Genomic DNA, 27,180 nt, shown 5'->3' on the forward strand with positions numbered 1-27,180 from the left:
TTTATCACGTGCCTCGCACACTGACGCGGCTGTGTGTATTAATGTGTAAAACAGAATCAACTTTAACACTCTAATTAACTTTCCTGCAGAGTTACGTGATATATCAATGCCATCAAAGTCGCATAACTAAGGCCAGTAGTTGCAGAGTACTCATTTTCATTTCCGGGAAATGAAGGGCGCGGCAAAGCAGCGCACCGCGCGTACGCGCATCGACTTTAAGGGAGCTTTTTGCGTCGGATGGGTTTTTGAACTTTACTCTCTTCCAATGAAGAGTAATTGCGGGAATCAGGTTAGAGTGTAACGCGTTTCGTAGCCGGCTGGCTGCATCTCTCGACCGTATCCGGCTAGTAGCCGTCGTGTAACAATTTGTAGTTTTCACACAGTAGCGCGTTGCATTTTCCTCGTTTTTGCAACTAACGTAACGAACGCGACAGATTTCACGAGTGCCGAGAAATTGCACTCTCGCGTAGATTTTAAGGATAACATTACAACCTCGTATTTAAAGTATCCTCTATCGCGTTCTCTGGCTTCACAGCAACACGTAGCCAAAAAAAATGCAAAATATATTTTCCCACGTATAAAATTTCATTTGGATGGTTCACGAAATAGAATAAAAAGCGGAAATCGAATAATATCAAGAATTCTGTAAACATATGCTGGCAGAAAAATATATTATTTCTTTTTTATAATGATATCCAGCTAATTCAAGAGGGAATGAATGGGAATATTGCAGATATTTCAAGGTATTTTACATATCAATACGCTCTTAAATTGGAGCGAGTATATTGACACGTGGATGCGCTAGATCTTTTTTCGTCGGTGATATTTTATTCTTTTTCTCTAGCACGATAATCCGCAGCGCTCGATGGTATTAGAGCACTCAACTGTGACATATCGACAGGTTGACTTGTGCCAATATCATGCCAGAGAAAACTTTTGAAAACTGTGGGAATGTCGGCGATCGTTAGAAATCTCACAAAAATACAACTGCAAGTTGATGCATTTGAAATATGCAAGATTTTCCAGAATTTTAAAATATTCTAATCAATCCCCTCGGAAATGTCACGTTTAGTTGACAGCATTTTGGCAGCATCATTTCCTTGGAGAGTCGGAGATACAATAGAAACTCCACGATGACAGAAAACCGCATTCTATCGACAAAAGGCTGCTGACGACAATGCCAACCGCAAACTTACTTGAATCTAGATTTTTAGTTTCCTTTTTTTCTCCGTTGGACAGCGTACATTAAGATGCGGTTTAATCTTTTACGGCGTCGTTTCCGTGCCTTTTGGTAACTCGGAAAACTCGAGGAACGTTGCGTGAGAAAGTTCGCCCATTTTCACGCGCGCTGAAATAAACATGAAATTTCAAATCTTTGTAATTATACGTCCGCTACTTCGCAGCACTTGGAAACTGCTTTATTTTGCCTGCTGCTCCGTTCCGTTATGACCGACAGCAACGCAAATGTAAAATTTATGCACTTCGCGCAACCAGTCTTACAATTATTCACTTATAATTATTTTTTTTACCTGGTTAGGAATCCAGGGGAAGCGTTCTCGCGATGTTTTCGAAAATCCTATTTTCTATTCTGCTTACACGCTGCGTTATGCGGGAATTACGAATACCGTAACGCATCCGTCAAGATTTTAACATTACAGATAACTGTATAAAGAGATATAAAAGACACCGTAAAATTAAAACTTGTAAAGTACTTTGCTGAACAGTTCTTCATTTCTTTTTTACATGCACAATTTGAAAAAAATTACAGTCACTCGAAAAGTGAATTACGGATTTCGACAGATTCACGATGTGCCAGATACTTCGACAAATAGTTCGATCGTGATTTTCGCTTGAGTGCCGCTACAAACCGGTATTTCTTCGTGGCGGACTACCGAAAGTCTACTGGTTTAGCGAAAATTCTGACGTTTTATTTCTGGCTTTTCTCACCTGCGACGGTATACTACGGAATTTACTCCAGCCACGAAGCTCCCGTTAGCGTCAAGTGCGCGTTCCTTCGGAAAATAATATCGGAAATTCGCGCACGCCGGCTTCGCGTTCTCTTCTTTTTGTAACTTGCGATTTCTTTCGGTTAAGAGCGTTATATTACGGGGCTTACTCCACCGAAGAGCGTCCGTTAACATCACACACGCATTCCTTATGAAGAAAATAATATTGCGTATTCCCGCGCCGACTCAATTTTGCGTTTCAAGTTCCATTTCCTTCCTCTTTTTTCCTATTCTGCAATATCTCTCGGTTAGTAGCGATATATAATATTTTGGAATTTACTTCATTGCGAAGATTCCGCCGACGTACACTGTACTGAGAAATAATAACGTTACGGTTTAACTCTGCCTTTTACGTTTTTATTCCTTCTCCAAGCACGAAATTTCTCCTCGTCGTAGCGATATATCTCAGAATTTACTCTGCTACAAAACGTCCCTTAAGCATTAAATGTATTCTTGAAATAATATTCGAAATTTGCGTTTCGGTATTTATTTTATCTCTTATATCAGTTGCTACTTTCTTGTTTGCTTTCTTTCTTACGCAAAACACAATATTTTTTAGAATTTACTTTACCTCAAAGATTTCATGGTTATTATATTAGTTGAAATACATGTATAATAAAGTAGTCGAGATCAAAGAAATAAGCACAAAGCGTACCGCGGTTATTCATGATTTTGACAATTTAATATCGTACGGAATAATGGACTACAAAATATTCATGTACGTTCCTTGTCGATTACATTAAGCTGCGAAATATGACAATTAAGTTCTACATTTGTTCTACGTTTGATTTACATTCAGAATTATGATTCTTTCATTAATTTCTCTGTAGCCGCTCTCAATTCTCTCTCTCTCTATCTTTTCCATAGAGCACTACGCTTATCGTTAAATGTGATGGCCCATTTCTGAGTGTAATTTGCTTAATACCGGGACCGTAGAATTAATGCAAATGTGTAATGGAAATCAAGCAATCACACGTAGCACTAATGTACGATGTGAATACAGAGATCGATATACATATGCTTAAGTTCTCCCGGAAGCATATGTATAATCGGAAAGCGTGTCATGATACACGGGGGTGAATTGCTCAGATTCTGCGAGAACATAATCGGAAAATCCGCCGTGTGACACAGGGGACGATTCTAAGGACTACTACTTTCCCTTTCTGTTTCCCTTTACACGTGGACACGCTCGATATATCTATTCTAACTGGTCTAGTATTATATTTCCGTGTAGCAAAGCACGCGTAGGGTAATAGAAATTTTATAGCGGGCAATTGCATTTTTATTTTCGTAAATGTCACACGTAATGAAACTCAAACTTACAAGTAGCGAATATTACGTTTATTAATTATTAACGCAGTTTCAAGGAAAACTTTCTACATGTAACATAAGTTTTCTTTTCTACCTTTGATTATTCTTGGGCAAAACGTACGGCATATTTAATGTTGCTTCTGATATTGCTCTATTGTTGCTACTTTCTTGTTCGTTCAAAAACATTATGAATATATCGAATCGCTTTTATCCAGGAAATATTCAATTGGAATTGATCAGAATTGTCTCGTTTCTTAATAATATTCGAGATCACGTTGTTATTGATCGCGCCCAGTTAGTATCGCTTAATTTACTTGGCATTTCGTTCGCCACATTCGAATAAGCTCTTTGCGAGTTTTTCCCGTCGATGAACGAGGGTCGATCCATTAACAATCCAGTTTCTCGCGCCTCGCGCAAGAAAGAACTCCGTAAAGAGTTAAACCCGCCGACAACTGTCCCTCTCTACCCTTCCGCTGCGACCCTATTCGGCTTTCTTCATGACGATCCAGATGCTACGAGCGCGATTCGCATTCTCCGCTCGAACGAGGCAAATGGAACGCACCAGAGGGCCTCTCCCGTAGGATCGATAGGAGTAGTGGGGGTCCAGCTCTACTGGGCGGCCGCGAAGGGCGATGTGAGGGTGGGTTGAAGCGAGATGAAACGAGGTGCCGGGGTCGACGGGGGGTGGGAGAGATGAGGGCGCTCCAGCGGCTTCCGCGTCGCGCCATGGTTGCTACGAACGGCGTCGGCGTCGGCGTCGTCGTCGGGGTGGCCGTCCTCGTCGCCGGCGAAAACGGCCGCCACCAGACCGAACACGCAGCCGGGGCCAAAGGCAGTCTCTGGCGCTCGGTCCAGTTCGCCTTCCGCCGTCACTCGGCTCAGTACGTAACTGCCGGTGCCGTCGGTGGCGTCGCGACGCACGTCGTTCAGTATCACTGTATACTCGTGTACTCGTTGACGTTTCATCGTCTCGCGGAGCTAGGCCACGCGGGTGATGCGCGCGTCATTCGCGCGATAATCGACACTCCGGATCGAACGGTGACGATTTATCAGCGGAATTCTATGATCGATGGAAGGATAAGGGGACGCTCTCCTCTCGCGATCTTCGAGAACGTCGGATCAACGTCTTGGGAGCGACGTTGAAGGAGAAGGAACGACCAACGGCGGAAAGTTTCTTCGCATCGGAGTAGTGATAGCCTCCGGATCGAGTTCGTGGATCGAGATCGACCTGATCCAGAAAGGTACAGGAACTTCTTCTTTGAAAGTGCGAGTGCGTCCGTAAATATTCGCCGGATGTTTTATTCGCGTCCAGGTAGTTGAAGTGTCTGATTTATGTCGTGGTATCTCTACTGACTAGTGCGAGAACGTACAGAAGATTCGTTTCCTCTGAAAGTGCGATGGTGTTCGCTTGTCTTAGGCCCGCATCTAGGAAATTATAGTGTCTGTTCTGTTGCTCCTCCATAATTCATGAGGATACATCAAAGAGAAATAGTTTTTATTTGTTCCTTGAAGCTTCGTGAGTGTGAGATTCACAGTTCGTTTACTCGTTAGAAGGAGCGTTCCTTGCGCTAGGAACGTGTGCCTGACCTATTGCGTGACTTTCTACTGGCTTTTAGACCGAGTGATTCCGAAAGTTATACGATGCACGTTCCCCGCGAATGAGAGGGAGTGTGAATGGATTTATTTCTTGAATGCATCGTAACTTTTTCTCTACTTAAAAAAGTCAGAAAAACTGTCACATCTAATTTGTTTCATGATTCATTTCCTGGTGATCGTGAAACTTATGTTATAGCATTCACTCTTTAAGACTTTGAAAGTGTTCACTTTTCGTGTGCGTTTCAACAATTCTCCATCTGGAATTTCTAGAAATGTGACATCCGACGTGTTATATAATATTTTTACGAGTTTCCAGACTCACGCATAAAGATGTGTAAATCGCCTGTTGTTAAAAAGTGGTCGGTCTGTGGATCGATTAACCTTTTGAATATTCCATTCACGTCCGCCAAAGTTTCCGTGTCCGATCTGTATCGTGTGCTTCTACTGGCCTGGAGAGATAGAGGCAATCGACTTTTTGAGAATGTGAAAGTGCTAATCCCTCAGCGACGTAATCTTCCACTCGAGTCTAGGATCTTGTCGGGTCTGATCAGTTTCGTGGTGTTTCTACTTGAGAAATCGACAGTTTCCGAAAAGAGTTTTCGCGCGAGCGAAGTTGGTATCTAAGAGGCGAGTCGGATTCAGAGAAAAGGACAGAAGTTTTCAATTTACGATTGAAGCTTTGGCGTCGAACAGAACTTGCTCATTGTAAATTCCTTTTGTTTTGTGGAATCGCGACCCTGGAAATAGGCTTTGCTCTCCCGTGGCGTATTCGCAATTCCCAGTGCAACTTGTGTGTGATTCCCGTGTGTGCATGTGTGTGCGTGTGTGTGTGTGCGCGCGCGCGCGCGTTCGCAGCTGCATGTGTTCTCAAAGATAAGATTCTGATCCGGAGCATTTTCCAGGATCGACTCTCACTCAAATCCGGGGATTTTCCACGTTTTCGTTATAATTCCAGTTTCTTAAAATTCTCTTATATTTTCCGTCCTTTGAGTGCATATTGCAACACGAATTACATTGTCGCGTAATCGCCGTGCGATTGGTGTACGCGGAAGATAATTCCCGTCCTTCGAGAACCTTTCCCCTTGACAAACTTTTCCATAAACTGTTCGTTGATAAACGTGCTTCGTGTTGAAAACGTGATTAGCAAGTTACTTAATGCTAAATTTTAAAAACTTCGCGCAAAATAAGTAGGGGGGTAAATGGGTAACAAAACCTAGCTCATCGATAAACTTCTATTAAAGTTTGCTTTAACAGAGTCGCAATCTGAGACTTAGTTGTCCGTAACGTTGAAAATTCAAGAGTTGCGAGGAAGAATAGCGCCGACGGCATAACTTTATGCTACGAAAAAATTATTCGCTAAATTCATCAGAGAATACGCTTTCGGAGTTTGATGCAAATCTCGTGAAAACGCTCTGTGGCATTATGCAGGGTGAACGCTCTCTCTCTCTCTCGCCGGAAACGTTCTATATTCCTTCCTGCGCTTGAGGATAGGCACGGTGATTTAAAAAACGCCGCAGAGCGGAGTAACGCAGTCTGACTATTCTCGAAGCTACTCATATAAATAAGTCCCTCGCGCGCGTGGATATGAAGCCATTGTTATCCGCGCATGCAGGGAAGAACACGACGCTATTGCTCTCGATTTATTATCCTGGTCCACTCTGTCATCAGAGTTGCACAGACGACGGGAGAATGCCGAAAATTCGTGAAAACGCTAGTTTGCCGGCGCGCATTTCCTTTCGCGCGAGCGTGTGAACGACCCGTTCGCTGGATTCATCGGACCGTTTTGCATTCCAATGAATATTAATCGAATGCAATTATTAAACGCAAATTGGAACTCAAACAACGACCGTTCCGACATCCCACCACACTTCGCTAGAATTGCCAGGATGTCCGGTTTTATTCGCACGCGTCTGCCCATCTATCTGCCCGCGAATTTGATTTCGGAAGCCGTCAACTACCTCGGTAGGCTTCTCGGTATTGTCGGGATTTTCCGGATCGAACCACCAAGCTTCTGCAGTTTCGAGGGAAAACTTCCGCCTTCTTCATTCGTCTTCACTTTTTTTGGCGGAATGCGAGAGCGCACCGGTAAAGTTTTGTAAGAGATTCGACAAAAATAACGGAGTTCCAGATTTGGATTTTCAGTACTTTTTCCGAGGATTGCCGAAAGAGATATGTGATCAAGCAAGAAAGTCTGCATTCTCTTATTGCATATAATTTATGTTGCAAAAAGACAAACGCGTCTATGAACAAAATTATTCCTGTGATTCGATAATTGATGATTTGATGTTTAATTGTTACTTTGTATAGTGCCTTTGTATAGTGTTTGTGTTGAATTTGAAAGATAATTTTCTTTCTACTACGCGCGTTACGATTATTTCAGGCAAATAGCCGACCTAATCAATTTGCCAATAATTATCTGCCACCAATTTCCGCGATCGAGTAAAATTCATTAGCAAAGCAAATTTTGTTGTGCTGCGCAACCTATTTATACTGATCAACAAGTGATGATCGTAGTAATTTGCGTCACGTAGCTATTCGATTTCTTAATTGTGCAAATCTGCAAAAAAAGTATAATGAATATGTTTCTATAATTTATATGATCTATATGTATTTAAATACAAATTACTAAATTATTGTGTATCTTTTCTAAAGCGGATCAAAAATAAATATGCAATGACAAAATGAATATTAAACTATAAAACATCAATATCTAATCAATTTCTGATATCAATTTTAAACCACAATTTTCATCTTGAGTTAACATTTTCTTAATCATGTACGTGCGTATATGTATTTTTAATACATGTACATATTCGAAATACTATATTATACATTTCTTAGATGTATATTATATTCTTTACATTTCATTCTACAATATTTCACCTACTATATTCACATACTATATGACACAACGAATTTTTCACGCAAACGACGCGGACGTTGCTAGCGAATCGATTTTTCGATATTACAACCCATCGGCATTTCGTTGCCAAGGCATAAAGCGAAAATTGCTGCTTCCAAATATCAGAAGTTAGAATCCACTGGAAAGTGACGGCATCCTACGTTAATGATTTCCCGTGAAAATTACTGGTGCCTACTACCAAGTCCGATAACTCGATATTTGCATCCGGCCCGGACGGCGCCACGGGATAGGCGTCAATTAACTTTGGATTAATTAGCTGCGGGAACGAACGGAGCCCGCTTCTACGGCGAGCTAAGACTGCCAACTTGGAATTTAACTTGTGCATTGCATCGCGGTTTCAGCATTGTCGACGTGAACTACCCGCGTCGAGATGGATCGCACTAATGGATTAACGACCTCGCGATGCCTTCCATTCGCGTGTGCTCTGTTAACGGAATTAAAAGACTAATCAATTAGGCTAGGATTCGGTGAAGAACTGAAATTTGCTAAGGACGCTCAATCGCAGCCGTATTAAATTAATAAATCCGTCGGAATCAATTTGGCCGCTGCCGCGGCTTAAATCAAATCCGCGATCAAATGAACGCACTGCTATAATTCAGTGAAATTTATTGTATAACGGCAGTTCCGTTTAGCCCTGCTTTAATCGATGAGCCACCATTTGATCGGTTGTACACAACGCGAGAATTATAATGCACATAATCTCATTAATATGCAATCGGTAATTGTTTATCGTTGTAAGGAATAAGTTGTTCCATTTTATTCCTGAGTTTCGCTCGTGCGATTCTATGCGTGCATTTCGCGACGGGAGCAATTGAAATATATTGTTCACGGATTTCAAAGCGGTCCGATTTTATTTCTTAATACGAGCGCACCGTTGTTTATGCTTTAGTGAACTTTTTCGCTTTATTATTTGCGTATTATGAACGCAATTGCATGAGCATCTCACAATCGAATCCATTTTAAATAATGAATCCGCATGGGGAATAAACGAAATAAAATAACGGATGGAAAATATAGCAGAGCTGAACATTGCACAGATTTAGCTTTATATAATATTTTATAATAAAATATATTATATAGTATTTGTATTGTATGTTATATTATTTATTATAAATCAGTGATATTAATAATACAATATTCTATGACAGATATTACAACAATAATTAATAGACAAAATGAAAATAATATAACTAAAGTAAGAATTAAGTAAGATTACATAATATTAAATAAAATTATATATAAAATAATTATATATTGATTACAGTATTATATATATATATATTTATTAAAATGTTCATATATTATTTAAATAGTTTGACTAGTTTACCTCCTAACTGAGGAATTATTTTATTCATCACTTGCATTATTTTATATTGTGTATTATTTTAGAATATAATTTTATATTTAGCGAATTAGTCTCACCAAGTTTAGAATTAAGTGATACTATAAAGAAGGCGATAAACTTTTACATTAATTGGACTTGATACGATCTTGATCTAGTCCTATGAGAATTATTTAATGTAATATTGTCGCCACGCACATACACACATAAACGTAATGACATTTAATTATGACTGAGAAAAAAGTTTTAAATGCACGTCAAGAAGATAAAAAGCTGGGCTTGGCCGCATAGCGAGAAAAAGAGATGCATGTCAGACAAATTAGTATTCCATTGTAGTGCTTAATTCAGCCAGTCTTTTGAACGAACCATCTCACGAAGCTTGTCAAGTAGCTTGTTCTTTTTCTTCTTCAAGAACGGCGTACAGCCCATCCATCGTACGGCTGTTTATTTCATGTCACGCTTCATATTAACGAGCCCTTTAAGTCCCATTTTTCCCCGTCCCAATAATGCAAGGTTTACGTTATCACGCAATCGCGCTTATCGCGTGCGCTTGTTCATAAAAAGTAATCAGAAAATAGGCGTCTGCTTTTAAGCAAACACGATGTTATGCATTAGATAGAATTTAAATGCGCGTTTCGCAAAAGTGTCATACCGTATAATTTTGTTATTGGGAGAATTGAGTCAGTTAGTTACAAGCCTAATTAAATTTAATATTCTGATTTAATAATAGAGTGTAGTGCAGCTTTAGAAAGCTTTAGAGAGAGCTTCGGTCGGAAATAAATGCGGATTTCGCTCGGATTGATGCTTATGTAGCGCCAACGTCCAAATTTAGGGGCCATATTTTACACTCGTATCTGTGTAAACTGACTTTGTCAAGTTTCGTATCGCCGTGGCGCGCTGTTCCCGTCATGCCTGACGTTAACAAGACGTTTGTGCCTGTCATGAGTATCACCATTGCTTCAGACAGATCCGTCCGTCGAGGCAACGACGGTTTACACTCCCCTGTCAGTGTAAGGTGACGTGCAGAGTTTCCTTTGACGAGGGAAATTAATTAATTCGTCGACATCAAATTCGATTACATAAACGTAGCAAAGAGCCGTATCGCAACCTCAAAAAAGTAAATATTTGCATGAAAAATTTATTTAAAAAAACAAAATGCAACGAAGCTGCAAACCCCGAGGATAAAATTGCGACAAAAATTTTTTTACTTTCTGTAGTAGAATTGTCAGACGTTACTATCTGCGAGAAAGTTGAGTACATGACATGAAACGTTTAGTGTTTCTTGTTGTAAAGTTAAGTCCGAAAATCCTTTAGAAGCGAACTCGCGCAAGTACCTTAACGCTTTCAACGCGGTGTTGAGGAATCAAGAAGAAATAAAAGTAAACGGAATGCAACTATTTCAAGGAAATTCGACATTTTCAATCGTATTTATTGCGTGTTGATGGAAAAACAGTTCTCCGAACTCGGAGAATTGATCACAAGTGAATGTATTAATATGCAGGACATTTTTGTGCGCATTAAATATTTATCTTTTAGTAATAATTATTTTCTTGTTTCTTTTTTTGAATGCACAAGTAAACATTACGTATATTATATTCACGTTACGATGCCAATGCAAGCTGACGCTCATGTATACGCAAATGGCAAAATTATTTTAGTTACAAAGAATAATTCCATGATAGCTCACAAATGTTATTCCTCATTACTCGATATAAACGAGTGGTTCGTTGCGTTATTTTTGCGATTGTTGACACCCGAAATATCTGTTGCAAATTAGGATAATGTCATCCTTCAGTATCATGCGTATAATACTACGACAGATTAGAATCATGCGGAAGCGTATTTTCTGGTTGATTACGCGATTTTTTCTGGCATCTGAAACGGATCATTTGTTCAACAACCTTCATCACGGAGAATCACCGTAAAACTACTTGTTTTTCCGGCCGTCCCTCTGTTTCTTCGTGGCAAAAAAGAGGCAACAAAAATCCGCGTTGAACAAGCGGCACGCCAATCGAATCGGCATAGAATTAACGATACCGCCTAGAACAATGGGGACTACGAAAAAAGTACGGAATCGGATTTTCTCGCAGGGAAATCGGCTTCGTGACCACGCGGGAGAGTCGCGCGCACGCTCGCATCACGCGCTGCGCCTCTTGCTGCGGATGCGCGACCGAAAGAGCTTAATTGAATTTCTCTTAATTAACTGCCTTCGTGGTGCCACGATAATTGCAACGCACGAACTCTCCCATTACCGTAATTGTGGGTCTAATTAATGTAGTCCCAGTGCTCGTCCCAGTGTTCGTCCCACTGCCGTCGCTCTCACGGCCGGTGGATTAAATTTTTAGGGAAATCTTCAGTTCAGCCCTTTGCTGTTGCGTTCTGTGCGAGCTTATCGCGCGATCATGTTCGCTGATATTTTGCCTGTCGAGGCGTTGCGAGAAGATAAGATGGGTCTTTGACGAGAATTCATCTCTCTCCTTCTTTGCTTTCTCCTCGAGCTATTCTTTTCGTACACGCAGCTGAATTGGTACTTGTAAGATAAATGCTTTTACATATATATAATAATACAATAAATCGATGTACATGACTACTGTATATAAATAACAGAATGGAAGATTAGAAAAAAGAGTACAATTATTCTTGAATTTATGAGGTATCTCTCTGCACAATTTACTGCACAAGTTACATAAATTGTTCAAAACTCGGTTGTGCTGTCACGTAATATATATATATTCCAAATAGATATATATATATATCTACTTGGAATATTCCTTGTCTGATTTGAGGGAAAAATATATTCATACAGAAAACGTAAAATAGAAGCTATTTTAATTATATACTGAATATTTTTAAAGAAAAGAATCTGTTTGTATTTGCAAAATATTGCATCTCCGAGTCTTGTAATTTTAAAGGCACGCAGAAGCCGAAATTAATTTAATATAATATATGATAATAATTAAATTAATTAAAATCAGGGACTTTAGCTAAAATAGGTACGACCTTTACAGTAACGGTATTCCACGCGCGATAATATACATAAGCATCACATGCAATTTATGCTGCTGTATATATTATGTCGGTACGGAGGAGACTCTAGTTGAAATGGAGTAGTGTCGCAGATTTATAATGTTCGTCTTCCCGTATTTTCCGCAGTAAGAAAAGAAGGGCGCGATGTACGCTGCTTTCTATCCTTACTAGGCGAATGGACTCGGAAACAAAGAAACGACGAGGCTTTCTTCACGATACATCCGATACACTCTCATGGGGAGGACAAATGGAGGTGCCGTCGTCGTTCGACGAGAGTCTAGTACGTAATGGACGATTACATTGGGCACACCGTGTAGCTGACGTAGGGCGAGAGAGATTTATGAGGCCGCAGGAATTGTGCGGCACGTAAGTAGGACAAAAAAAACGGTGAAACTATTCACGACTTCGCGTATTTCGAGTTACTATGACTGGCACGTCGACTGCGCGCTAGAAGCCAATGCCTGAAAAGTCGCTCGTTTTGAGAGAAACGGAAAGGAAACTTGTTCTCCGGAACGTTCGACCCATGTTGCAAAAAGACCCGCGTTGTCCAAAAAAGAATCCAGCAGCGATAGTGTGAGAAATACTTTTCAGTTTGGAGGAGCATCAAGTCGAAGTATGCAGGTTCGAACACATATGCATACAAAACGTATATGCATACAAAACGTATATGCATACGCGTACATTTTATGATAATGTTCTCTTTAATGAAATAGCACATTTTGAACTATCTAATAATTATCTGATAATTATCTAATAATTATCTGATAATTATCTAATAATGTTCTCTTCAATGAAATAGCACGTTTTGAACGATATCTATGGTAAAATGACCGCTATAATTATCACTAAGAGTTCGAATGATGAGGGTTGAATATTTAATTTACCGATAATGATATGGTATGTAAAAATCATTATTTTAGAGAATGGAAACGTGATTCCGCGTATCCATTAAAATTCCAGAATTAATAGCTCTGTCACGGCGCCATAAAATTCTAATGATTCGTAATTTATATTGATATATGATTATTCATTTTAATTTATCATCCTCAATATTGATCCATTCTGGAATGAATCTAATAAATAAAATGGTATGCAGATTTTATTTGTACGTATGCGCCACCGTAACTTTATCGTTATATGACTGTGCCCGCAAACTTTTATTACATCATATATAATTGCGTGCTGTGACAGATACTTCGGATGCATCTCTATGCAAAATTTACATGAAACATTAACAGTAACGGCATAGGATCGATGGGATGCACGGTATATGAGTCCGTTCCAAACGTATCGTAGTAATCAGGTTTTACATGCATCATTCATTGTCAATTGAATTTTAAAAACTATATTGATCATAAATAAGAGATTGGCAAATGAGACAATATTGAAAAATAACAAGAATCTATGAATTTAAAAATGGTTTTATAACGTCTGTATCTTAAATATTGAAGATTATTATAAATATATATATGTATATATGTAACATAATGAATAAGAAAAACAAATGTAGATCAAGAAATTATGATGATTATATAAGATGCGCTTCACGTAGCGCTGCAAAACCTATCTTTTTAAAAAATCTTTTATAAGTCATCTCGCATCCTAATTAATTATTGGAATTATTGGATAATTGGAATTAATTAATTAATAAAATTGGAATTAAACCAGATCAAATAAATTGAAAAACTGCTAGTTTTACAATTTAAAAAAATTTAGACATGAACTTTGCACTAACGTAAAATCTGGAACAATTATTAACTTTAAAACAATGCATAAACTGAACTTTAACCTTACACTGGATGTGAAACTCGTGGTATGTTTTTCATTGAACTGTTAGCTGAAACTTTGATGCGCTATTTAAACGGGATGGCGTTTATGGTTAGTGGTGGTATGCTGGGCTCGATCAGGTTGGTGGTGGCATGCTGGACTCGATCATATGTCGTCTGGTTTGCCACATCGCTAAAAATGCAGGCAGGTGCGTTTTCGACAATGTACACGTTACAACGGCTGAATTAAACGAACGAATGCGAAACGACCGTTCGCGAAATGTGACAAAGGTCGATAAACGCGTTTAGTGCACAACATGTAATTGTGACAAGTTGCAGCATTTATCCTCGTTTGACAAAGAGGTACCGCCCGGCGTTATTGCGAAACGAAATATCTGCCAAGCGACCACGGAATAAGCCGTCATCGATCAATCCTTTATGCCTTTCGATCAAAACAACCCACCTTCCATTACCTCAATTATCGTTTTTAATAGAGGCGAGTGTATAAAGTCAAATGCTTGATTAATTTTTTAGCCTCGTAATCGATCAGTTTACCGCGCGAAAAGAGACTTCGATGACTGCTTAAGCACGATCGATTACCGACACCGCTGTTTCTGCAATGTAAATCTCTCCATTTCATTAAGCTTTTTGTACGTAGTATTTATCGGCTCACATGTCGATGCAATCTATTATAATGATAATTTAATCTACAGCGCTTAGACTGATAAAGATGATTGCAATAAAGGCAACATCTTAGATGTATTCTCAAAAGGCATTTACTTATTTCGATTTAATTGGATTTGGTTTGAGAACAATATGTTTTTCATTTACGATGAAATGTGAAATCGTTGCATAAGAATTTTAATTTTTGCCTATTTATAATATTTTCGCATATTGATCGATTCAATAAAACATCGAATTATATATTCTCATATAATCTTTGATGTATCCGTATATATACCTATGTATTAAATATTTAATAACTTATCATAATAAATTGATGATTAAGGCAAATGTAGTTAAAACGCTAAGAACGATTGATGTAAAATGCCTTTTCTTAGTACATTACTTGGCACCTAATTATAGTGAGGTGCTAATTGGAAGGTCGATAAGCGTGGCAGCCACGCGTCGATCAACACTGCACATTCAACATAATTCATACGCATGGTTGAAAATTAATTGAACAACTCCCGAGCATCGATATTGGCAGCGAATCATTGGGTCGGTTATTGAAATCTGACGGAATTTCAATGCCGCGTGATCAAGTGGCGGTTTTCGCGCCCTCTGTGCAGTATGCCGATTAAACATTTGTTGATGTTACAACGCGTGTCGTACGCGTTCCTGTCATAATTACAGCTCCCTAGCATGGAATCACGCTCTGCGGTCATCTTGCGCACGCACGCAGGAATAATCAAAAGTAAAGCTAAACCCTTCTGTCCCAGTAATGGATATTAATGGAAGTGTTCGCGCGTGCGGTAACATAGAAATTGCAGAAAGTTGCAAAATTTTGCAACGTGACCATTATAACATTAAACATAATTTTCGAGCAAACGAATAAACGGACTTAGACACAAAATGAACAAACACGAACAACGGAACAATGAATTAATTAACAGATAGCAAAAGTTTGTTTTACATTGAATTTAATACGCGCGCGGTTTCTTTGTAACGACATTTTAATTCTCACGCTTTATTTAATGCTGCAAATTAAAACATATGAAAAGTGCCAGTCTTCGCTTAAATTCGTAATTTTCTGTTACGCTTTTCCCGAAAAAGGAATGGCGCACGCAGCGTTACGTAATATTTACGCTAAAGAAACACTGAGAAAATGTAGAAACGCAAAGGCTGTGCTTTCGAAGCGGCATTTCGCCTCATCCCTCCCTCATCAGCTCGGTAATTAACGCGATAAATACAGGCGGTCGTCGCCACACCGAAAGTGCAACCCGTTCGATATCGCGGCAAGGAGCTAATTAAGTGCGGGCGTAACAGCCATTTGCTGCATGTGCTTTGATGATCGTCCATATCGGCGAATAATGCTCGTTCATTCCCGCGTTCGCTCATAAAGAATACAAACTTTAATTGAAATTTCATTACTATTAGACACAAACTCCGGCGGCGTGGCGACGCACGAGTCGCTCTAAACTGCACATTTCGCGGATTAATTAAAAAAGTATTTTGCATGTAGAATGCAGTGGGAAGAGCGGCGCGTGTTCGTCCAGCGTTTTTTCATGCTCGTCAAAGGAGGCAGCCAGCCGCTCTCGATCCACAGGAGCACAAGCTTTATATTTAAAATTTAATCTTCTTTTTCCCTGTGTGTACGCGCGCGCTCGTGCGCTAAGAGTATCCGAAGCTCTTTTAAGCGACCTCCTCATTAACGATCCATCTTCTGCACTTTCGGTCTGCAGTTTCTTTTTCGAGCCGGCTGGCTCGAGAATACGACGCATTCAATGCACCTAATCCTGCACGCGACGAGAAGATATATAATATTGAGAGTTATTTGTGCATGTGCAGAGAGAAAAAAAGGATAATTTAATTAATGAAATGCAATCCGCGTCCGTGTAATCGAGTATATTTGGTATCTTAATTGCATCATTATTCATTGAATATTTATAATTTTTACTAGTTTGATATCTTTTCTTTGTTTCTTTTTTTTATTAGACATAAAGCATTTCAAACAATTTTAATATCTTAAATCAAGAATCCGTTTTTACGACGTTAATAGCCGGAGATTATTGGCACAGCCATCAGACGAGACATTTCACGTACTCGCATCCATCATTCCGTGATGAGAGTAACATTCGCAAAATCGCAGCAGCTAGTAAAAACTGCCTCTTCCTCCCGCAGGCGCGTGCTTTTCGCGCCCTGCAATCGCGCATTGTTCATCGCTCTCGTAACGACTCATTCTCACTCTCCCGGTTTGCGAGCCTAGTTGAACCGTTGAATTGTAGCTTTTGCTGACCGATCGTAAAGAATTTACCTGCAATTTCCAATCCACGAGCGGAAAGGTGACTTTTCAATAAAACGAAATGTCACTCGTGACCGGGCGGCACGGGGGCACGCTACGCGAGTGCTCATCGGGATAGTGACGATCAGCACGCAAAAGAGGGAAAGCAGTAAGTGACAAAGGGTGAGAAAGAGCGAAATGTGGCGCGGAATGGCGGGGCCAGAACGCACTCGGTATATTGAATTTCCACTCCGACTCGATCACTGAACTTTCGCCCGGCATCGCCAACACCACCACTGGCTATTCCGACGTCGACTATCGCGTGGAATGGTCAGTGAATGAGAAAAAATGGGCGTGCGTAGCTCGCGTGGGCATCAGAGCGGACGTGTACGATAAGCAATCGCTCGATGGACCCGGATAGGAGCCGGGAATCGATAACGCAACGAGCCCGATGATTTTCAACATGTTTTGCGGTGACGAGCGACCGGACGGCAGTCCCGGTTTCATGCACTCGCGCGTAAATCGCGACGCGAGTGACATTAAAAAACCGACTACACCGGGCTATAAATTTACGGGAATTCCCGTGCAGAATCCTCGTGATCTCCCGGAACCCTATCGCACGAGCGTCAACATGATTCGTGCGCGAGCTGCCGCGTGCGGAAATTCTGATCGACGTGGAATTGTCCGCGTCTGACGTGTTAAAAATAACTGCTCTATTAACTCCGCCGCAAGATTTTTGCGACGATATTGGAATGCTGCGACTGCCAATGTTAATAAAATAGGGCAAATGTTATCGTTCGTTTCTTCTCCGTATAATCAGATTTTTTTCAATTATCTTTATGCCAAGCTCCAAGACCGGAAGCAATTAATTAAGCAAGAGTCGTACTCATTAATGTAACTCGTTTCGAGAATCTTTGTTAGTTACGATGTGACTTGAATTCGTAGAATATAATACGACACTACAATTAAGCAACCGGGTTCATTATTGTATTTTAAGATTTGTTCATTATCTCATTTCAAGTGTCTGAGTGTAGTAAAAGTGTTTCCATTATTTTCATTCGTGGCTACTTTTTCGGTCTGCCTCCTGTGATTTCTTTCACTGGGTCACGAGATTTCATGATAAAACTTGACGAAAGGTTATACGGAGCAAACGGTATTTCATTACTTCTTGTACTATAAATATTCATTTCATCGCTTCATGATTGAATATTTCGTAGGATTGTTTCGGCACCGTTGCTATACCTTCAGAATTATTCTGATTGGTTTGTTCCACAGTTGACTAGATACATTTATAATCGTGTTTTCCGAATGGAAATATCGTGAAGTATCAAAGTAAACTAATATCTGAGAACTCCTCCTTAATAAAGCCTTTCGTTAGATTCCTGTTATTTCTTTTAATTAACCTGTATTATTAAATACATAAATAAGACAAGTTTAAATTTGCTCTCTCTCTTAAAAGGTTTTCTTCTTAAAAAGGGAAAAAGATCACCAGCAATTATCTATATATATAATAAAATCGAGGACTACTCTATCATATACTTATGTTTATACCACACAGACTTAACTTCTTCACGCTCTTTCAGCTTGAATCACTAATAACTTAAACATTATGGACGTTTTAATGCCAGAGCGATAGAGCTATCTCAAATTGTTCAAAGAATCCATAAATAAAAGAAATAGCAATAAATGCGTAGTAGTGCCATTATCTTTTTTCGGTTGTTTCCTTGCATTCCGTTGTTCCATTTTACAAGAAGCGAGCAAGTTTCATTTGACAGGGAACAGTGGTTGATTGACCTCATCTAGCCGCGAGCACGACCTCTCTCGCCCTATTTCGCGCAATAAAAGAACAATAGGGGTCATAACGGTGAGGAGCCTCGCTACTGATTGCACCGGAAGTTCACGACTTCGTTCTGGCAAGGTGAAGAGCTACGCTGCCGCGGAAAGAAACGGCAGAAGGAAACACAGGCGATCTTTGTCGCGGGTGAGACGAGGGAGATGGAAGACAGAGAAAGAACGAAGGGAAATTGCATTTTAACTTAATCGAGAAGCGGAACTCGAAACTTTCGCAACGAAAACGAAGCGGCAAAGTCCCTTCGCGCTGTAATCGAATGATCGAGCCGGCATTAAGTCAACTATCGGCTAATGGACTGGGAGTGCTGGATAAAAAAGAGCACGGCCAGAATCCCACGGGTCATTGGAAGGATGGTCTTAATGCTGCAGTCGAACACCTGCTGAGCAGGAAGTTACTTTCCATGAAATGATTAACAATGTCAATGTAACGCGTTCAAATTCAATACAAGATCATGGGAAAATACATTTTATAGATTGTTATGAGATTGATACATATGTAATTGTAGTCAAGATGAAAGAGAAACTATTTGCAGTCGATATATGCGACAATGATAATATTTGGCGTTTGATATCTCAGGTACGTTCGAAGAAAACCTTGCTCATAATTTTACGTATATATGTATAATCTTTTCTATATATCTGCGATATAATATTCGTGATCTAATATCCGTAATAGACGATTCTATCAAGTCATATCCGAAGACAGTTTCTATTCGAAGCGAATGAAAAACAGCAGAAAGATGATTTAATTTTATTTATCTTTATTTCTACTCGAATTACTCATATTTCTAGTGTTGCTCGAATTGCAGATATTTTATTTTCTCTATATTTCATTTCATTTGTTTTATATAGAAAAAGATTTAAAGCAACAAGTTTTAATAATATTTTTGAATAAATAATACTTTTGAAAATAAATAATAGTTTTGAATAAATAATTGAAACTAAGAGTTAAAACACTTTAAGCAAATGATGCGCTGCTTAACTCGGATAAATGTAAAGTAGCGCTTACTGTACGTAATAAGCGGATTATTAAAGGGGATTACATTTTAAATGGTGCGAAAAGCGTGATATATCCGGTGATTTACGAACGATAAATTCATGCCTTTTGCTGCGGTCTTGAATTAGTACTTTAATCGTAATATTCAGCGATATTTATTAAATGTATATAATTTTTAAACTTTAATTGAGTGCACTCAATCATCAATCTTTGTACTTAACTATATTGTATATTAAATCGTAAACTGAAATTTGTGTGGAAAGTTTGGCTTCAATGCGTGAAACAATTTTTATGTTTATTCCGCCGAATAAAATGGAAACGCAGCAGTTGAAATCACAAACTGTATTTGTGAATTCTGTGATCACAGACAATTAGAATTGACTATTTCATAGCAAAAATTATATTGCGAAAAATTATATTTCTTTTTTCATGTATTTTCGTAATTTAATATTAAGTAAAATCCATTTTTTTAAATAAAATACAAACACATATATAAAGTGATATTATTCGTTTACCTCATTGAAAAATAATTTATGAAATGCTGTTTTTGTCCCCCTAATTAATTAATTTGAAACATATTAAGTAATTTGAAACATATTACTACTTTAACATTTATATTACAGAAAATATGGCATCAAATTTCTCGACCATAAGGAATGCTAAAAATTATAAAAATTGTTATTTACATTTTTCGGTTTTCCATATTTGTAATATCAAAAATTATTGGAATCGTAATAATTTCAATTTCTTTTCGAAAGTGCGTATCCTTGGAATTTACGTTTACTCGGGATAGCGACATTCTCGGGATCACGGGAATATTTTAATTCGCCCGCTGCTGGTATTAAGACATTCCCAAGCGCAATGTACTATTTCTTGCCAGTTTATGTTTTCGTGACCGCGTTTTAATATTCGCGACCAGAAAGCGCCTCAGCGACACTCTTGGCTCTTTCTTTTCATAAAGTTCCTCCGTGATAGCGGCGACTGTTTCGTACCACTTAAACGATTCTCTTGTGTGCTACAAAGCCATTCACAATTTTCATTACTTTATATCACCTCGATTACGGCTAGTGTTCCAGTTAATTTATACGCTGTGAGACGTGCTTTCTTTATGATCGTTTCAATATGGATTATCACAATTGTTACACTTCTCCGCTTTGTATTGTACAAGATAAGAATCTTTATTTAATTAAAGTGGAACCATATCTAACAAATATATAAATTGCAAAGTTTTAAATATTTTTTACCAAAGTAATTTTACCAAAATGTAATAATTTTTCTGAGATAATTTATTATCCCGTTACGTTAATGGAACCGTTAATGTACCGTTTCCTAAAATATTCGGTCATCTACTGGTAACATGAGTGATAGATTGCGTGACATAACTTCGCCATTTACGGTAAGTGTAAGTTGCGGTAAGATATCTAACGTAGGCACTAGAGAATGAATAAAATCCATTACAAGAACACGCGTGCGAAAACTGTTAATGCTGCAGAGATACAGAGTCCTCATTGATGCGTAAAAATCATTTTAAACGTTTTAATTTTGAATTCTCCGAGAGTGGGACGAATCAACGAGCAAGACGTGGACAAATATTTGTGTTGCAGGACAGACCGTTAATCGGTTCACCGTGATATTTTGATTCGATTCGGAGCGATCGCGTGATGTTGCGATGTTACGCGCTTGGTATAATTCACGTAGCGTGTGACGAATAATCGGAACATGGAGGGAGAAACATGTCCAATAATGCACTACTGCCTGCGATTGTAAACCGGATGCTAGGATCCGACTAGAAACAGCGAAGAATGCTGTAAACTCGCACGAGAGCAACGGGTGATTACCGAGGCCAGATTATTGGACCTTCTCGATCATGCTCGCGGTGGATATTTCGAAATTATTTCGATAAATTGAACGTCAAGGAGAGCCGCCGTGATGCGATTAAACGTGTTTGATTGGCACTCTTTGCTTTTGACATGCGATTAATGTAATGTCATCGCAATTAACGGAACGTCATTCCTAATGATCCAAAGTGACGTCCTGCTACGCCGCCGGTGGGAATAATTTAATAAGCAACGTGAGCAAATCAATCAAATCAATTCGAACTGCCGATGAAAAACTGGGACAGATGCACCCTCAGAAAGGATTTCTGATAACAAGACGAAAAATATTCTTGACTAATTTAATCGTATTACAAGTATAACAAATATGAAAATAAAACAATTTTTAATTTAAATCAGTAATTTCTATTCTTCTCTCTCGAATTAAATAAGATTGTCTTACTGTCTTGAGACAAGAGTAACATATACAAATTTATGCTTATATATTCTTGTATGTAGAATAATTTGATATTAGCGCCACTTTATAGTAGGCTTTGTCGATGTCGACGCATCATTTTCTCACAGTCGCTCGTCGACTCGGCGCCGTCCTTTATTCGGATAAAACGGCCAATACTTATGTGTTGCAATCGAAAATCGGGAAAGTGTTTCTGTGTTTCTGTTATTTACAATGAATAAGTGCAATACTCTACAAGAAATATTAAAAGATATGGAAATGTAAGTAAGTATATACAATATACTTACTTGAGAAATAAGATTCGAGATAAGACATTTCCATATCTTTTAATATTTCTTGTAGAGTATTGCACTTATTCATTGCAAATAACAGAAACACTTTCCCGATTTTCGATTGCAACACATAAATATTGGCCGTTTTGTGCAGATTCTACAAATTCTCTTACAAGATAGAATAAGATGTCTTTTAGATTTCACAATATTCTTAAATCAAGAATATTTTGAACTTGCTACAAATTTGTATCTAAATCCTTCTGAGAAAATTAATGAGATAGCACCAAGATTATTTTAATCTAGATTTTAGAATTTTCTATTCAAGATAAAAATATGCTTCTTTTCAATAATAAATATGATTGTCGCTATAGCGATCTTATTTTATGATAGATTAAAAAGTAATAGCATTAAGTCCAGAAATCTTTTCTGTGGGTGTACGGAATCAATAAAGTTCAACGATTCTCACGATGATTACGAATTCCCACGAAAATGATTCTCATAATGATTCTTGCAATGAGTAAGAATAATGAAAATCACTTTCTCTAACAAAAGGTTTTATATTGTCACGCAATTTTCAAGTCTCTTTCCTCAACGTGTTTGTATTCCATACAAACGGTTAATATTAATTGCGTAACTCTTTGTACCACTCACATCATATCTCGATCTACTACTACATCAAGCTACGTGCTCTCGATCTGCGTTTGAGATATGCCTCAAAGAAACGCTCCGCAACACTGTACAACAATCGGATTCGCGAGCGTATTGCAGCTAGCACAGGCAGAGCGTGCTCGCCGCAGAATATGCTCAGAGACGGCTTAAATGGGATTATGTCTCTAATGGGGGAGGTCAGACGGCAGGGACTCGGGGCTACTGCGCGGGAAGTAGCGTGATTACGTATTGAATTGGGGTAATTATTCAGCGGATTGCCGGACGTCGCGACGCGTACACACAATCGTCTAGGCATTTTGCGGGCGGCGATTCTGTGCGCGTACGCGCGTACGCCAGCATTACTACGGTATAGCAGAACCGCGGGTATAGTCGCCTAAGTGGCCCCAACGGGCTTTGATTCACGACTGGCGTCGCGGCGAAATTGGCCTTCCGGCCACCGGGCACCGCCGCCAATTTCAACGATCGAACGCTACCTAACCGCGCGATACTCGTTACACACGCCACCTGTTCGCCAGGCACCTGTTATTTCGCCCACACCTTTTAATCGGGCTCCTCTATTACGTAATGTAGATCGAATCTGAGCTCCCTGAGCTCGGCGTTCGGTGAAGAATGAAATGTGCCTCTGTCTCTTTCCACTTCGTCATTCGCTTTCTCGTTGATTTTATCGAAAAAACGTACATTGCACGAGGACTTGTTTGTATGCGATACGAGAAAGAAATACGATGATGATCTCGCTTCCGGTACGTATTGCAGTATAGCATCGTGGCTGCTGCGACAGATCCGGGAGGTCTAATGCGACGATACATGGCGTATTTCGCGTTATGAACGGTACCTCGCATGAATGATGCAGCGATAAATCGTGTGTTCGGGAGTCGTCACGTTCGCACTGGAGATGAATGTTATGACAACGTTGGAGAATTTCGCGACTCTGAAGTGCTTCGTCAAGGGAATATCGTGAGAGAAAATACGTGCTTTGTGCGGAATTTTGCAACGGAATTATTCATGTTTTTCTCTGTTTGATGAAGGGAGAAGCGACCTTTAAAGAACTAAATATTAAAATACTAAGATGAGGTACGCGGTGCTTATTTTTCCTGCAAATCCAGAGAAACGAGGACAAAGGGTAATTATTATTTTTCTTAATATATGAAGAAAAATAAGGGAGAGAATAGTTGATGTTTTCGATGCTCGGTTTACTTCTCTCTCAATTCTAAATGTATCTTTAAGTGAAATAGGCAACATTTCTTTTCGTAAAATGTGACTTCGCCAGACGCATCTTCTTTTCATCCAATCATTTTCTTTGATATGGATCACGAGTCGTGGTTACGAAAATGTATTACGACAAAATCCTCGCGTCTCGGACGATATACGAATGTCATACAATTTCTCCTGTCAATAACGGAAAACCTGTCCTCTGTCGATATACGAGCTCTGTTGCATATCGACGAACAAGAACATATTGGACACTCCGGGACGATCTACAGTCTGTCCGTAACCAAAAATGAAGAATCCGTTCGACGAGCAGAAAGAAACTCTGGCTTTCATCGGAAAGAGCGTAATATGAGAAAACAAGATTGATGGATGGATGAATAAGAAGATTTATTCTATTTTTAGATTAAATCCTCTCTAAAGACAATCGACATTGTACAATATTATACAATAGAAAATAACTGACAGTTTTAACATGACCACAATATAATATATATAATATGACGTGTATGTAACGTGAAAGATAATACAAAATGGTACAATAGAAAAATAATACTCGGACGTACAAAAAAAAAATTGACAAGCAGTTTGGGTGTGTGTACGCAAAGCATATAAAAGTGCTAGAATTTTTTGAAAAACGTCAATAAAATTTTGAAAGTGATATATTGAAACTTCATTCAAGTAATCACGCGAAATCGTGACACAATGCGTATGTTCGTCATTACAACAAAAATTAACGTGTAGCTTTGTATTATTTTAACTGTCTTCAACTTGCATTTATCGATGTTAAATAAAGGAGAATTAAATACAGTGCAAAGCTCACGAAATGTTCGTCATCGCCTTCGCAATATTTTCGTGTATTTTTCAAATCCGACGCTCGCGGCGCGCGAAAGGAGTCACCCATGATCTGGATTTATACCGGCGAATAATTTATGCAAATCCGCATACCGCATTTCTCCAGTTGAACAACCGATCCGTCGCGCGTTCACCTCTATCTTGATGGAAAATCGGTAGAACTCACGAGCGTACCTTGTCGATTCCTCGTACCGGAAGGGAGAAAATGAAAGAAAGACGACGAAAAATCGGTGAAGCTACAAACGAGTGGACGAACGTGCAGCGCGTAGAAAAGGGTCTCCTCACGATTGTATTCGTCGTTCCAATCTCGCCGCTATTTTCTCCTCGCTATTTCATCCTTGGAACTTCACCACGTCGCACAAATGTCGGTGGCGTGAACGTTAATCCGCATACACGCGTTTCCTAAATGTCCGCGAAATTCGTACGTCCATGACTGTAATAACCGTAGCAAGTGAACGGCAACGGTATCACGTTTTCTCCCTATCTCTTTCTCTCTTTTTGCATAGTTATTTCTTATCGTTCTACTTCTCTGCCGTGTTCGGACTTTGCATTGTTCTCAGTTTGCCTTGAATGGATCTCCTTTTTTCTTTCGCGATTCGAAATTGCATAATACATGTTAACATGCATACTTTAGATCTGACACTGCGTGTTTTGTACTAATGCATCATTTGGTAATAATGATGGTACGCGCGCAAAACGAAAATAAGAAATTGAAAATGGCTGTTTAATCCCTCCATTCTGAGCGTAGCATACCTACAACTCAGCTATTCAAGCTGTTTTATGCAGAATTTCGGGCGTGAGGCAAAACACATTCCACTCGTTTCCTCGAGCGAACTGCTACGTCGATTGCGCAGAATCTGGATACAAGATTATGTTCCTCGCTCGCAGTTTTATGTGTTGTTGAAATTTTCGGGGGGAAGTGCATCTCTGGAATATTTTTACATGCTTGAGAAACGCCTCAGGTGCAGCTCGACGGCGGATATCGGATATGAGTGAGCAAATTGGCGAGCCGCATGCGGAAACATATACTAAAAGTATTCATGACTTCGGTGTTTATCGAACATTTGTTTCAGCAAGAACATATTTTCCGTCGGAACTTTCTTCTGAAGAAAATAGTACACAATTGGATATTACATTGGATATTTCCCAAATTCGTATTAAACATCTCTGTCATTACTTCTTATCTCGTTTTAATAAACGAAACAATATTCATTATCTACTTTACTCATCCTTCTACTCGGTGTGCTAATAAAAATTACTAAAATCAACACAATCTTGTCAAGAGGCAGGCGATCCTTTAAAGATACGCGATTGCGGCTGTCCGTAACACGCGCGACATAATCGAAGAGATTAAATGCTTTCATGAAGATCCTCGTCGGGGTGGCTTACACTATCAGTTGCGACAATGCCGGTCGTGTACCGGGCGTGACCAAAACGGATCGAGGTTCCATGTTTATGGGGTGAGAGCGTGGTGCGTGCAACGCGTGCACCACTTACGACCCTCCTACTCACCACCTGCGGGCTGTATTTACCCCGTTTACAGGCCGCTCGTGTATGTTTCGGCGCATTGTTAGGTGCGCCTATAGTAGTGTCACGCTGTTGTTGCCAATAGGCAGGCTGCATTCGTGACACCGTCCAAGTAAACCGCACGATGCATGTAGGTCGCCTTGCACGCCGTTCGATTCTCGACGTTGAGGGTGATACCCCAAGTACTAGAACGTAGCGCGTTTCAAGATGACGAACGTGCTGCACGATAATATTACGGCTAATAGAAACGATATGTTACGTGTTATCTTCTCGGATGCACCGCCGCGTATATTTGTCCGTACATTTGACTTCACATTTTATTCCCGTCGCATAGAATTTGCACTTTAAAAAATTGGCTGCTATATAAAACTATGAAACCGGTAAGTGCATCATATTACTAGGCTTACGGTTTGCAAAACTGTGGCCTAATATAAAAGAAATATAAAAGACCAAAAAGAAAAATTTATAAACAGACGCAAACTAGATAAATAAAAAAATATCTACAACAAGGAAGTAAAAAGAATTTTATCCATCTTCTTTTAAAATTGATAAGAAATGTAACTAGAATCACTGTTACTAACAATTATTTTCTTCATTAC

At 39.2% G+C, this 27,180-nt stretch overlaps 1 protein-coding gene across 1 annotated transcript in view; it reads left to right on the forward strand.

Moving 5' to 3' along the window:
* The first annotated feature begins 4,424 nt into the window (after nucleotides 1–4,424).
* Nucleotides 4,425–27,180, forward strand: part of LOC105280161 — a 386,539-nt gene continuing 363,783 nt past the window's right edge. The window contains exon 1 of the mRNA XM_026967845.1: nucleotides 4,425–4,558. The gene's annotated coding sequence lies outside the window, so the exon portion shown is untranslated. The remainder of the gene's footprint in view (nucleotides 4,559–27,180) is intronic.

The sequence above is a fragment of the Ooceraea biroi genome, chromosome 2 (assembly GCF_003672135.1).
Source record: "Ooceraea biroi isolate clonal line C1 chromosome 2, Obir_v5.4, whole genome shotgun sequence".
Taxonomy (NCBI): domain Eukaryota; kingdom Metazoa; phylum Arthropoda; class Insecta; order Hymenoptera; family Formicidae; genus Ooceraea; species Ooceraea biroi.